We start from the raw sequence: 13,973 nt of genomic DNA, 5'->3' as shown, positions 1-13,973 counted from the left end.
TTCGTCCCTGGTTTCGGAACTGCTGGCGATTTAGATCCGGTCTCTCGTGTAGCCCCCGTAATTAAGGCTTCACCCCTTTTCACCTGAAAGGTGCAAGCTCAGGTGCGTAATTAAGTATTTGCTCCCTCGCGTCTACGACTTTCCAGTTCCATGGTAACGAGGATTTAAATGAACCGTGCAAAAAAATTCTGTGCAGATAGATCCTGTGGCCGTGAATATTTAACCTTGTGAATTTATTAAATTTACGTTTTTAATACATTCTCAGTTAAAAATTCTTTCCATCAGATTGCTTTAACAGAAAATTAAATTCTAATTTTTTAACTTAAAACCATGTAGAAAATGGTATTAACGATTAACAGAAAGAACCAGTGATGTACATATGAACATGATTTTATGCAAGTGATGGAATTAAATTTTATTAATCTTCTGCTGAAGCCATAATACACATGCATTGAGTCATTGTGAAAAGATCTGCTCCATCAATTGTCAAAGTATTCATTCGTATTTTCAAAAAGACTTCTGAATGCATCCATAAAAAATATTAAGAAACGCCTGAGAAATAAAAAATATTCCCTTTCTCGAATAAACGCAATTCGACGAAGTGTTGAAAGCTGTTTCGTGTGTCATTCGACGGAAATCGATACGGTTTTTCCCGTCACCTTCGTGACCCTCCGGAGAAGAGGGTACGCAAATTCGAAGACGCAAACATCCCTCGAGCCTTCTATCCCCCTGACAAGATTTCGGAAGGGATCAGGAAATTGCCATGAAATTACTCGAAAATTGATGCAAAACGGCCTTAATGCGTGAACGCGTTACCACATCCGCCACCCCACGAGGGATCGCGAGTTCTTATCTATTTTTTTTTTATTTTTTTGAAACGATATAGCTATCCAGAATTTCCATCTGGCACGTAATTCGCGCGCAGAGGTACACGTCTAACCATAATGCTTTAATGGAGGTCTCGATTGAATTTTTTCCCCTATCTTCGTACGAGAATTTTTCTCCCTTCGTTGATCGTCGAATTGAACGCAATTAATAAATTTTCATACTGATGCACGCAATATTGATATTCCTTAATACGATTTAGATAGAAAAATATTACCGTAAAATGTGGCAGGGTTGCTTTAGGTAAATTTAAGAGAAGACGAATAATTTAACGATAATTTACTCTTACAATTATCTTGAATAATCCGTTCGTGCGTGGCTCTTGTCCAATTAGTATTTTTCATCGATTCATTCTCTGTGACAGACGTTTATTTATTGAAAATATGACGAAAGACAAAATACATATGTATTTTAAACAATCCTTGTATACCCTTCAATCATATTACTACGCACACCTAAGAGTTGCTATAATAGAAAAAAAACAGAAAAAGTACTGTACATACTGTACATACACTACCGCTCAAAAGAATCCAAATACTTGCTCATTTTTGACAGAGTGTAATTTAAATTACAGAAGGTCTTATTATCCTAGTCTTACATTAGAGATTATCATGCTACCCCAAACCATAATTGTACATTCACTATGTCCAACGATATTTACAAAATTTTGTGGTTATCGCCACGAATTTCTTTCTCGAATTTGTTCGCTGCCTTTGCATCCCGAAAATGTTGAAAATCATGTCCAACAGTATTACTGCTAGGATCTTCTAATAGGATGCTACAGAAGTATTGTATGAACCTCACCTTTGTAAGGTGTATACCATAGTTTTGACTCTCACTGTACATGACACTGGTAGCGAACGTGTTAATATTTTTTACGGCCGTTACTGTATATCAAAAGTCAAACTTCGGTGTGACTAACAGAAGAAACGAAGGAGACGATGCGTCTGACGAGAAGTTATGCGAAGCGTGAGACCGGAAGCGATCGGGTGTGTACAATTGGCCGGAAGCAAGGACCCCTTCGAAGGTGATGCAGAGAGCCCCGAAGGCTGGACTCGTTTCGAGGTTTTCCGACCAAGATTCGATAACATCGTGGATGAGCCACCGGAGCCCGAACGAGTGGAAACTTATCTCAGAGTTTCGTTTCGCCTTTCGCCAACTGGCTCTCAGAGTTCCAGAGAGTGCTCAACGACAGTGGGCCCCTAACATATCTTGCGCAATTCCGCCTGGCCATTGTGCTCCGCGGCCCGACGTACTTGCTGCTTTCGCGAAGATTCAACACCGGTTCTACCGACTGTACGTAAACAACGTCCTGACCTCCCCTCGAGTAATCGTTATAACGTTGTAATAAAGACTGTAATTAAAGTTTTTCACAGAATGGAACGTAATTACTGTTCCGTGCAAGCTACGCGCGCGACAGAGTTGCAATTGGACGCGTCCTGCAATGAACGGTGCAACCGATTAAGACGGGATTCTACGTGGAAAAATCAATTTGAAAATGTAGAATAATATGTTTTTCTGATATTGAGCAATTTATGGAGACGCTGGTTTATAGATCAGTGTCGTAAAAGAAATTCAAGCATTGAAAGGTATTTAACTTTACAGGACGAACAGCACTGTGTGTTTATTAAAAGAGAAAATTAGTGTGATCGGTCAACAGATTGGAAAATGTAAATTTTTTGAAATCGATCCAGAATGTGCTAAAATTATTTATGTATCCGATAAAAATAGAAATCACTGCTTGTGCGCGTATTAAAACACAGAATACAGTGAATCATCGATGTGTGTTCGAAGGCTCCTTGCCACTGACAAGGAGAAGTGCCCAGGTGTAACGGTGATTTTTTAATGTGGTTTAGCAGAGTGATAGAGCTTGGAATTTTGGAGCCAATGATATTTGTTTCAGCCGTATATGGCTATTAGTTTATGAAATATTTAATGTTCAGTGCCTAGGATCTTTTGAACATTTATCGCTGATTTACTGTAACAATGAATAAAACTTATAAATATTTATACGTCTTTAGCAGATAGGTTAATGATTGAAACCTATAATAATTACAGATTGTCACGTGAAAATTGCAGAAACAAAGTCATTGAATAATACAAAACACTGAAAGCTGTCTATCTCTCTGATATTATTACACATTCATACCCGGATCCACTTCAGGTAAAGTTTGTACCTGCTTCTACCGTATTGGGAAACAATTTGCTACAGATTATTTTTGCCCGTTTCATCCCGCGAATAGTTCACGCAACATCTAACCATTGAAAGTATCTGTGAGTTTCATCCATAATAAATTGTTTCCCAATATAGCGGAGAGCTTTTCCCCCAATGTTCTACATAAAAACTATTCCCCGTGCAATCGTTTCCGTGTATGGATAAAATACCTAACTATCAACAAATTCTTTGAAAAATTCATATTGTTGAATAATGTTCACCTATATTATAAAGTGTTACATTTGTCATATACGATATTCAATAATTGAATTACCAATGGACAAAAGTTAAGACGAAGTAAAATAAAGAATTTCTTTAATTTCTTAAAACGATAAAAGCCGCTTTTTATTTTATAAATCTATTGTAATTAGACCTGAAAATAAAACAATAATGTACCCTATTAGCCCAATCGGTTATATAACGTTCGAAGTACTATAATAATTTAATCAGTTACGAGATATTGAAGACAATAAAAAGCAATCCACGCCTGACCGCGTGTATTCAAATTCATTGTGAAACCTGAGTTTCAATCTCGACTGTTTGCAGGCCGTTTTAACGTGCGAATTAACATAACTGTATATTTATTATACGACCGTAATCGAGGCTCGACAATTAGAATGCATTTTAGCAGGTGATTTATGCGTGCTAGGTTGTGACACGTAGCACGCGTAGGACTCGTACCATTTTCGTAACGTCGCGCACGGGTAGGTGGAAAAATTCGAAGGTCAGATTTCTAAAAAGTCGCCATAAAAAAACGGAATAGGAACACTGTCTACATGTGAATTGTTAAAATGAAACTAATTGCTCCTACTATGACAGGAAAACACGAATTACAATGATACTTATTAAAGAATAAAAATTATTTTATCTCTATAAAATGATATAAATCTAATCTACACTACCTACTTTTGCTCTCCAAATATCATCCAGTCTTCAAAATCATAAATAAATAATAAATGAAAATAATATTCCATTGTTAGTCCGTTCAACAGTATAGAATTCGACGAATTAATTACAAAATATTCATGATACATTTCCACAAGTGAAAGTGTTTATTCCTATATATGTGACTTGGTAAACAAACATTTTTAAATATATTATATTTTTTTTGGCATCTTAGCCCAGTAAACCCCTTTATTACACAAGAAATACATTTCGTGTTATATAAATCCGTGTTATACGATCACATAGGTAATGCACATGTGGAAACACATTTATAAAAGGTATTAAAAAGGTTTGTCACAAAAACTGTAAAACGAATATTAAAAATATTTCTTGTGACAGTTTCAATTACAATATGAAAATGTAAACTTGTCTACCGTGTTATAAGAGCACCGCCACAATTTCTCCGTAGTGTCATACGAATCCGTGTTACAATGGGGATCTACTGTATATCGATTTCATTCATTGATACGAAACAAGAATAGAATCTCCGAACAAGACAGTTCGACTGTTCGCCATCGAAAACGCCTTCAAGACACTCATGGGCACAGCCTCGAGCGGTAATTCCGATTTTGGCCAGGTCTGACATGTGACAGCGACAGTACACGTGCAATCTGAATAAAACAGTTCGTCGATGCCTTTAATGTCGTAGGTGTAACAACGCGTTACGGATATGGCAGGCCGATAGAGCGTAAGAGTAAGTAATACAGGAAAATAAATGGAGTTGGCTAGCTGCGCGAGAGAGTACCGGCCAAGAAAGCAAATGGTGGAAGGGATAAATTCAGATGGACAGGCGAAAAGATAGAAAGAGATAGAGAACATCTAGATATAAGGAGAAAGATAACGGAAGAAGGGGAGGAGCCGCACGTTAAGACAGGTGGTGCGGATAATAACGTCTAACGGAAAACGTGGGCTGTGGGTCACAATACAGTCGCCTGCGTACGGCAACATTCTGTCGTGGTATTCTATGGGTTGTATGGGGCGCAACGTGCGACTGGTTTGGGGTTGAAGAAACTCGTATGGAAACCGATACGATAACTGTTGGTTTCTATACGTTGAATGGCATTGATCTTTTAACCGGCCGAGAGGAGTTAACTCGTAATTTCAGAGTAGGTACCTCTTTCACTGGTTAAAACGAGTTAACTCGTCATTTGAAAATACCCCTTTTAGTGGCCAAGGCAAGTAAACTCGTGATCTCGATATGCCTGTTTCACTGTTCAAGACAAGCTAAATCGGCATCTGAAAATGCCTCATTCACTGGCAAAGACGAGTTAACTCGTCATTTGAAACTATCTGTTTCAGTGGCTAAGACGAGTTAACTCGGCATCTGAAAATGCCTCATTCACTGGCAAAGACGAGTTAACTCGTCATTTGAAACTATCTGTTTCAGTGGCTAAGACGAGTTAACTCGGCGTCTGAAAATGCCTCATTCACTGGCAAAGACGAGTTAACTCGTCATTTGAAACTATCTGTTTCAGTGGCTAAGACGAGTTAACTCGTCATTTGAAACTATCTGTTTCAGTGGCTAAGACGAGTTAACTCGTCATTTGAAAATGCCTCATTCACTGGTCAAGATGAGTTAAGACATAATTAAAAAATGTCCGTTTGAGTAGCCAACATGAGTTAAGATGTCATTTAAAAACGTCCGTTTGAATGGCCAAGACGAGTTAAAACGTCATTTAAAAATACTTCGTTCTGCGGGCCAAGAGGAGTTAAGACGTCATTTCAAAATGCCTCTTTCACTGGTCAAGACGAGTAAACTCGTTTTCTTATAATTTATTGATACTCAGTTGGTGATCACATTCGATAGTACAAATGTTTATTAAGACAACTGTTGCACACAGTCGCGTATTGTTATAGTGTTCTGTGAGTCACGAAGGGATGACTTTTGTACATGTTCCGAAGACGAAAACAGTCTTATACAAAATAATATGACTATTACGTCATGTGTTTTATATAGTTTCAATAGAATGTTTTTTTATAAAGATACTGCTTGCAAAGCCATATTTTTCCACGGTATTTGATGGGTTATAGGGGGATGATTTGTGCAGCTGCGTTTCACCCTCGTGCAACGTTCTGGTCAATTTCCTCTGTAACCGATGTTTGATTTCTGATATTGCTTTTTATTACAAAAGTTTCTGCATTAATGTGACATCAATAGTTAACGTATACAACTATGTAGCAATAGGTAAAGATATGTATTTTCTCGATTCAATTTTAACATTAGTTCAATTTAATTTAAGGGATAATAAAATAATGTCTTTTTAAACAGTGCACGAGTGTTAAATATGAGCAAAAATCAATACAGTTGTGTGCTGGAAGAATTTACTAAATGTTTATTATGCAGTCATTGTTTATACAGCCGCATTCTATTATTAGACTGTGGATATTATGCATTTGACAGCTTCCATGATTGTATAAGATAGAAGCAAACGGGAAACTTCTTTGGAGTTTAATAAAGTTTTTAACTGGATAAAGTCTTTCAAAGTATAAATAAATTCCAATTTTTCTCTCATGTTTGTAAATTGCTCTATAAAAATGTAAATTTTCATAAAAATCCGTTCTATAATTCAACGTAAATAATAAATTTCATTTACTGTAATACAGTTCGAATCGCAGGGTAAGAGAAAATTGAGACGGCTCGATTTACATAATCGATCTAGTTACGTCACGTTCATAACCCAGAGACAGTTTATTCAAATGTTACTTAATACACCGCGACGCGAACGAAGCGTAAACTGTGATGTGTATCCGAGCATTCGATGTACACCGAGTAAATACCTGAATGAACCGTGACTAGACCGTGCTTGGATCATTAATAAACCAGTAAGATCGAACATGCTAGATACACATCGAATTTAACTGTACTAAAGAATATTTCATTAAAAGAAAAATTCTTCTATCTTTTTACTAAATATATTTGTGCAACGAAGAAATACAAACGTGAAATCGAGGTCTCTAACCCGTTCGATGCTATTGACACGTTTCCAAATTTCCTTCAGAGTATGCAACAAATGTTGGTGCTATGTTCTCAACAAAAACTGCTACAAAGTGCTTATCACTTGCATTATTTGCAAAAGGATACTATTGCAACTACAGTCACCGTATAGCTTGAAATTTTCTGCAATCTTTATCGCTGTCGAACAGTTTTGCTGTTCACAGTCTCGATCACGGTTAGACACTTACCGTCTGCTGCGCACAGTTTACGTTAGAATTTGCCGCAGCAAAAGGGTCAATTAAAAGCAAAAAATATTTTTCAAAAACATTCTTCTGAAAGCTGCCGAAAACTGATAAATGCGACGATTTACGTATTGTACTCGGTTTCGAATAATGTTATGCAGGAAAGGAAGGAAGAAACGGAGAACGGAGCGATGGAAAGTGGGCCCTGATCGCAATCTCCGCGTCACGGACAAAAGACTGTGCGGTCCCAAGGGGTTAGAAGCTATTAAGACGCTAATTACCACGGTGAAATATTTTTCTTTTCAAGTTCCCCCCGCAGGTTTTGCCGCGCGAAATTACTGAAACGCGACTATGAAGAAAAAAAAAATCTACTTCCGTTAGCCTGTCCTTCTAGCCGCGATTTTGCTTCGAGGTAAAACATATGACGAACCACCCATACACACGACGACTTCGTTTGCGCCTCCGTACACGACTTGTGCATACGTTAAAACCGCATATACTACACCCGTGCACCGGGGAAGCCTTTATATAGGATTCACGAGGGAGGCACGAAAACCCGCTGGCACCATCATCGCCAGAAGCCAATCGATCCGTGCTGTTCGTTCCTTTCCAACGAATGCTTTCTTAGGACGGTTTTTGTTTCGTCTTCAGGGGAAATACATTCATCGTAAAAATTCGAAAATTCTACAAACATTTTGTTTATCGATGAGTGGTTGTTCGGAATTTTCTTCGATTTCTCTGACGACGAGAATTACGTTACTGTTAATAATTTACAAACTAGAAACAATTTCAAAAAATGCACTACAAGGAAACGCCTGAAAAGTGATGGTTCAATTGATGAGTGTGAAGAAGAAACTGTTCTGAACGAAGAAAATTATGATGCAGAATGCTTGTCTTGTACAGGACTTTATTCTTCAGATGTACATGGTGAACAATGGGTTCGGTGTATCAAATGTTGCCGGTGGTCCCATGAAGACTATGGTGCATTAATTTTATATGCCCAATGTGTGAATAAAGACAGAAAAGATAAGTTTTGACAAGATGAAACCTGGGTCTCATATTAGGCGACCAGTTTTTGAATTCATGTCTTTGCATACTTTTCATTTTTATTTTATTATGATGGAACTCTATCTGTTTTATTATAACTTTTAATTTGTTGTAAAAGTGTATACATTTTAGATTTTAAACATATTTCACTAAAAATATTTTTAATCGAGAATTATGCATGCTTAAAAAAAATGGGTCTCATATTTGGCTACTTTACTTTAAACGATGCTGAAGATTGACGGGCGCTTGACGCGACACGTGCATCGATTTTTCGAAGATTGCTCCGACACCTGTGCGATCGATAAACGCGACACGGCATCCACGGCAAGAGGTCACGAAAGAAGTGGCACCTCTCCGCGAAGAAAGGCGGAAGATTGCGTTCGTCTTTCGCGACGGAAAATGCTCTGAATGAGAGATTAGGAGAGGCGAGTGTCTGAGTGGCGGCGGTGAAAGATAAAAGAAGGTGCACGGGAGAACTCCCTAGCCGAGAAAATATTGTGAATATCGTGCACAAGCGAGGAGAAAACTTTTCCTCGAATATCCTTTCGTTAGACACAAATATTTGGTAGCATTGTTGTAACGAAACTTCTGATTTCGTGCATTTTGTAGCAAATGCAATTTGAGGAAATCATAGAAAAAGTAAAATACCATGCAGATATTTTCTATCATTTTAAAAACTATTCGGTCCTATGATATATTTTTATTGTTGTAAATTGGAACATAAAAATATAAATTTGGTAGATTCTGCTTCGAATCAACGTGGTTCTTAACGACTATGTAGATAGTGGGGTGCATGTAAAACAGATAAATATATTTTTGGCTAATTTACAAAAACAAACGGGAGGAAAAATATGATTATACACCCCCGCTTATAAGTATTAGAACACTTATTGAATATGTATTAACTGTTACAAAGCATTACGAAATATTGTTGAAAGTCAGAAATAAATATTGTGTAGGAGATATTAAAGCTCGGTGGACAATATTTATGTTATTGTGAGGTAACAAAAATAATTTAATATATATTATATGATTGTACTAATACCCGGAATATGAATATTTATCGAAAACTAAATAAATGTTCAAAATAAATGTTCACCTTCCATTTGAAGAATTTCATTAAACCACGGGACACAAAATAACGTAATCGAACTTCATTAATCTTTTCATTTTACCGAATTCCACGCACTGACGTATACTACTAAACATGTACTGCTAAAAATGTTGGACATTTTCAAACAACTTTATGGGTGTAGTGTTGCATACAAAACGATTTTTAACTCTAGGGATTAACTACGAAAACAATACGAACGCCTGTTATAATTCACCGGTTTCCCATATCTCCTTATTAAATGGTAAGTAGGAGGAAGTACGTAAGTATTTCGTGTGTATACAGAGCTTCCCAGCGCGAATATAAATCTCCGTTACGACTTTATAGGATGTTAGTCCTCCTAGTAGCAGGTATCCGAAATTTTCTCTATAAGTTACGTACCGTGACCGCCGTGTATAAATCGTGTAAGAAGCAGACGCACGCCGGCGGGTATGAGATTTCGCGAAAAATTCTATCGTAAAATTTTTAAGGAATACCTTAGAAACTTCAGGGAAGTATTAAACGGAAACGAACAGACCAGCTTTGAATTTTAATAGACTGAAACACGTTATTACTGACTCCACGATCCACGGTCAATTGGACACTAATTCCGTGTTTTTGATGTCCTTGGGCCTTTGCAGATAACACCATAGACTTAATAAGTTAATAACTCTTACGTGGTGCTATTGTACATTAACATTTACTAATTTTAAATTCAAAGTGAGCTATATAACCTGATCGAAAAAATAAACTAATTCTTCAGGAACGATTAAAACAAACAATCTTTCTTTCTGCTTGTCCTATAATTCTAATTTTTATATTTCTTTTCTCATTTACTAGGTAATGTATTCGGCAAAAATCTGAAGGTGACTACAGAAATAAAACACTATCATTACTGTCGTCAAACCACGCTGATCTAGATAATAAAAACGACAATGTTCCGATCAATGTTTCAACAATATAAACCTAAATAACATTTTAAAATCATTCTAGCATAAAATAATCGCATTTACAACACGCTGTTCCCCGTTAGAAAAAGAGAAAGACGTCTCGAGTTTCTCTCGAGACGAGCCATCACAAAGTAGCCACGCGATACTCCATCGAACTCATTTAATTTTTCAATTAACCGCAATTCCGCCGACGAGATTCCAGCATCTCGGAGGCGTGGGCACGTCGAGGTTCAGCTCGCCCATGAAAAAGAAGAAGAAAAACAGTCCCCAGAGAAATTGAGTCATCGGTCGCGTCGTCGCACCCACAGAGACAGGCGTTCCGGATGCACTTGGCTTCTCCAATTCGCGTCAGAATATACATGGTTGCACGTGCGCGGGAGATCCCGTCGAAGCACAGAGAAACTCGCGAGATTTCACGTTCGAGAACCGGTAACAACACGATCCAACAAACGAACGAACCAGCTACCCCGTAATTTTTTTTTTTCGTGTCTCCCGGGCAACGAATCATGAACGAGAGAAGAAGCGCCAGACGGCATTGTCCCTTTCTCGTAGTACATTACGTAAATGAGGGTACACCCGTGACCATTGTATTCGATCCGTGGCGGAGTCACGAGGAGGAGACACACCGGGGACGCGTGTATACGTGTGTCCTTCCGCTTCTAATCATCGCGTGAAAAACAAAAGAGGCGCCCGAAAGCGTGTTGCGTGCGCGCGTGGATGTCGGCCGATGGGGCCAACTTGTTTTTCCAGCTAGTTGCGTTTAATCTCATTGTCCCTGCACCTCGCCTCTCGACTACGGATATACGTTGCAACCGGCGACGGTGGTGGTGAGTGCGCTTTTGAAGCATTGCACTCTGGTTAGTTTAATTGAACCCCCTGACTCTTGGCGCTAGGAGACCTCGGAGCTTTCTATCTACTTAACCGGTTGACGACCGTGTCATCGCGTTTCAGAGAAACACAATTGTAAATGGGACCTGTGATTTTTCGCGAATCCAAATTACCACACGGTATTATTGTTACACTGACACTGATTCTGAGCTGGTTTTTGTTATTTGGAATGTGTTGCAAGGAAGTACAAGATGGGCGTAGCCAGGTTATCAGCGGGGGGGGGGGGGGGGGGCAGAAATATTAATACACTAAAAACCAAATAAGACTGTTTCGCGGCAGCTGGAATGAGCACCAGAGGTCTCTGTAACATGGGCGATAGAATTTGTCTACACCGGGTGACATAATGAAGTATTTCCCAAGACATGAATACTTATGAATTGGCACGTTTGTACTTCACAGTCACTCGATGTGTGATGCTACACGAGGCATAATAATGCTTAATTGTTTAAGACGTTGGTAACTAAGGTAACCGAGAGGAATATGCGCAAACAAGACCGAAATTCGTCATTTCGCAGTTATGGTCCTATTTGGTTTTTAGTGTACTGCCACAGTGAAAAAGGCTGTACGGAGCCAGACACACTTTATTTTGTTTTTAAAGTCATTAATCGTTGAAAATGTATGTGTTTTGTTAATAGAGGCTGCTGGTCGTGGTTCGAATTATACTGCAATATTAAATATTACGCAAAAATTTTATAACTCTGGGAAGAGAGGGAAGGAGGTCGAAATTCAATTTTTTTTTCTTGTAGGATGGGTCAAAAGTCACTTTTTCCGTCCCCCCCCTTGACTACACCCTTGAAGTACAATGCAATGACTTATTTAGCGTTGCGATCACGCGAATTCACTAGTTTCTCCGGTTATCGTGTTTCAGTGAAAAAAAATTGTGAATGGGACTGCGAACTAAAATTATTTTTTTTGTGTATGTATTTTTGTTACTAAGGCATGTGAGATTATTATATGCGTCCACATGTTTCTATTTCCTCGGCAATATTTCAAATGTACAGCTGAACTGAGGACCGTAGCAGGCGTTAAAGATGTTTTCCTCTTAGACGTTCGTTCCAGATTTCAAACATTTGCGAAAAATAGTTCGCGTCTGCACGCGTTCCCTGTCTCGTCCAGATGGACGACAAGTGTCCCGCGAGTGAGACACGAGAGATTCGAACTGAAAACTTATTTCTGATCGTTATCCGAGCGAGTTGATCCGCCTCGAGTGACATTTCTTTCATTCCACACGTGTCTCACCGCGTGCTTCAAAGTTCCGCGCGGAGTCACTCGTTCCAATGTACCCCGGCGAACTTTGTTCCGAACTACGTACTCAGATTAAAGGAAGCGCCATTTCCGGAAAAAAATCGGGAAACTTTGTAAATGCAGCTGGAGAATCCGTGAAAGTATCGGATCTACCAATAAGTAACTAATAATTTGTTTAAATACATTTCCAACATACTTTATACTCAAATCATTTTCTCATCTGTTTGGTTTTTACAAACGAAGAGGGATACTTAGAGAGAAGAGATTTGTTATTATTATTATTACAACATACCCGATTATCTAACGTTCGGTATAGCAACAACTTTGATGAACATTTTCATTTTACATATTTGGAAGTCAACCCTGGCGTGTCAAATGCGACACATATGTCCCATTTAAATACTGGAATTGTACAACACATACCAGGTATGTACGTAGTTCCTTTCGTGACCAGTGCGACATGTACTTACTGTCGAATAAAAAAGTATTCATACACCAGTGACGCATATTACGAATTGGCAATACCAACTGTGTTCACTATATAGGTATGTAATATCAGGCCAAGAATGTTTTACTTCCAAGTATATTACAACAAATTATCTTTTTATTAAGGTATAGCCTGATGGAAACAATTTTTAACCTGTTGTTAGACTAAATACAGTATTGGCAGTTGATGGTAACAGTGCAAGTTCTATGAATACTATTTTCTGCCATTGTATATCCCATTTGAATACTGAAACTGTGTAGGATACACAAGATCGCAGTTTCCCGCGTAAAACCTTGGTAGCAGATTCCTTAGCGTGCTCGTCTCTTTTCATCTTGCTATTACCTTGCATTTTTACGTTTAACTCTGTTTCTTCTACAAGATAATCGATGTTACCTTTATTAACGATATTACCTTGCATCTAACAAAGTGTCTCCTATTTGAACACCCTGTATACTACCCACGATTGATTGAAGATCTCAGAAAAGAATCTTTCGAGAGAACCCGTGAAACTTTCACGCTCTCCTCGTTCTAAACACCTCCACACTCGACGGGATTTCATTTTCTACAGAACGACTCCACTAAATATTAATTACCCTCACTTTCCTGTGCTCGTGGAGGGGGGAATGTTGCGCACGTCGTAGCCAAAGGATATTTTTTTTCATCGTTAAAGTCACGGACGAACGAGCGATAATATACAGTTCCGCGTGGAATTCTGATCGGACCATCGACTTCTAACTGTTCAACGATAGGATAGGAGGAGCTCCTAAGTCCCGTAAACCGGCCGATCCACGGGTATACGAACACATCGAACAGAAACTAATAATTTCCACGAGAAACGTGACCGTGGTAACCCAATTCACCGTCTTTGCCAACGCAGCTTATAATCGTTCACCTATAGGCAGATGCACACGCGTGTTACACACCGTGTGCAACAGCTGGCCACCTGCTGTTCCTTGGTGGACTCTATTCTCTTCCCTTCGCCGATCTTTCGCCCTCTGTCCTCTATATGGAAACGCGACTCTTTCGTGTCTTCTCTTTTTGTGT

This window comes from Dufourea novaeangliae, unplaced genomic scaffold (genome assembly GCF_001272555.1).
Source record: "Dufourea novaeangliae isolate 0120121106 unplaced genomic scaffold, ASM127255v1 scaffold109, whole genome shotgun sequence".
NCBI lineage: Eukaryota > Metazoa > Arthropoda > Insecta > Hymenoptera > Halictidae > Dufourea > Dufourea novaeangliae.
The sequence above is the reverse complement of the archived record's forward strand: the minus strand, read 5'-3'. Positions refer to the sequence as shown.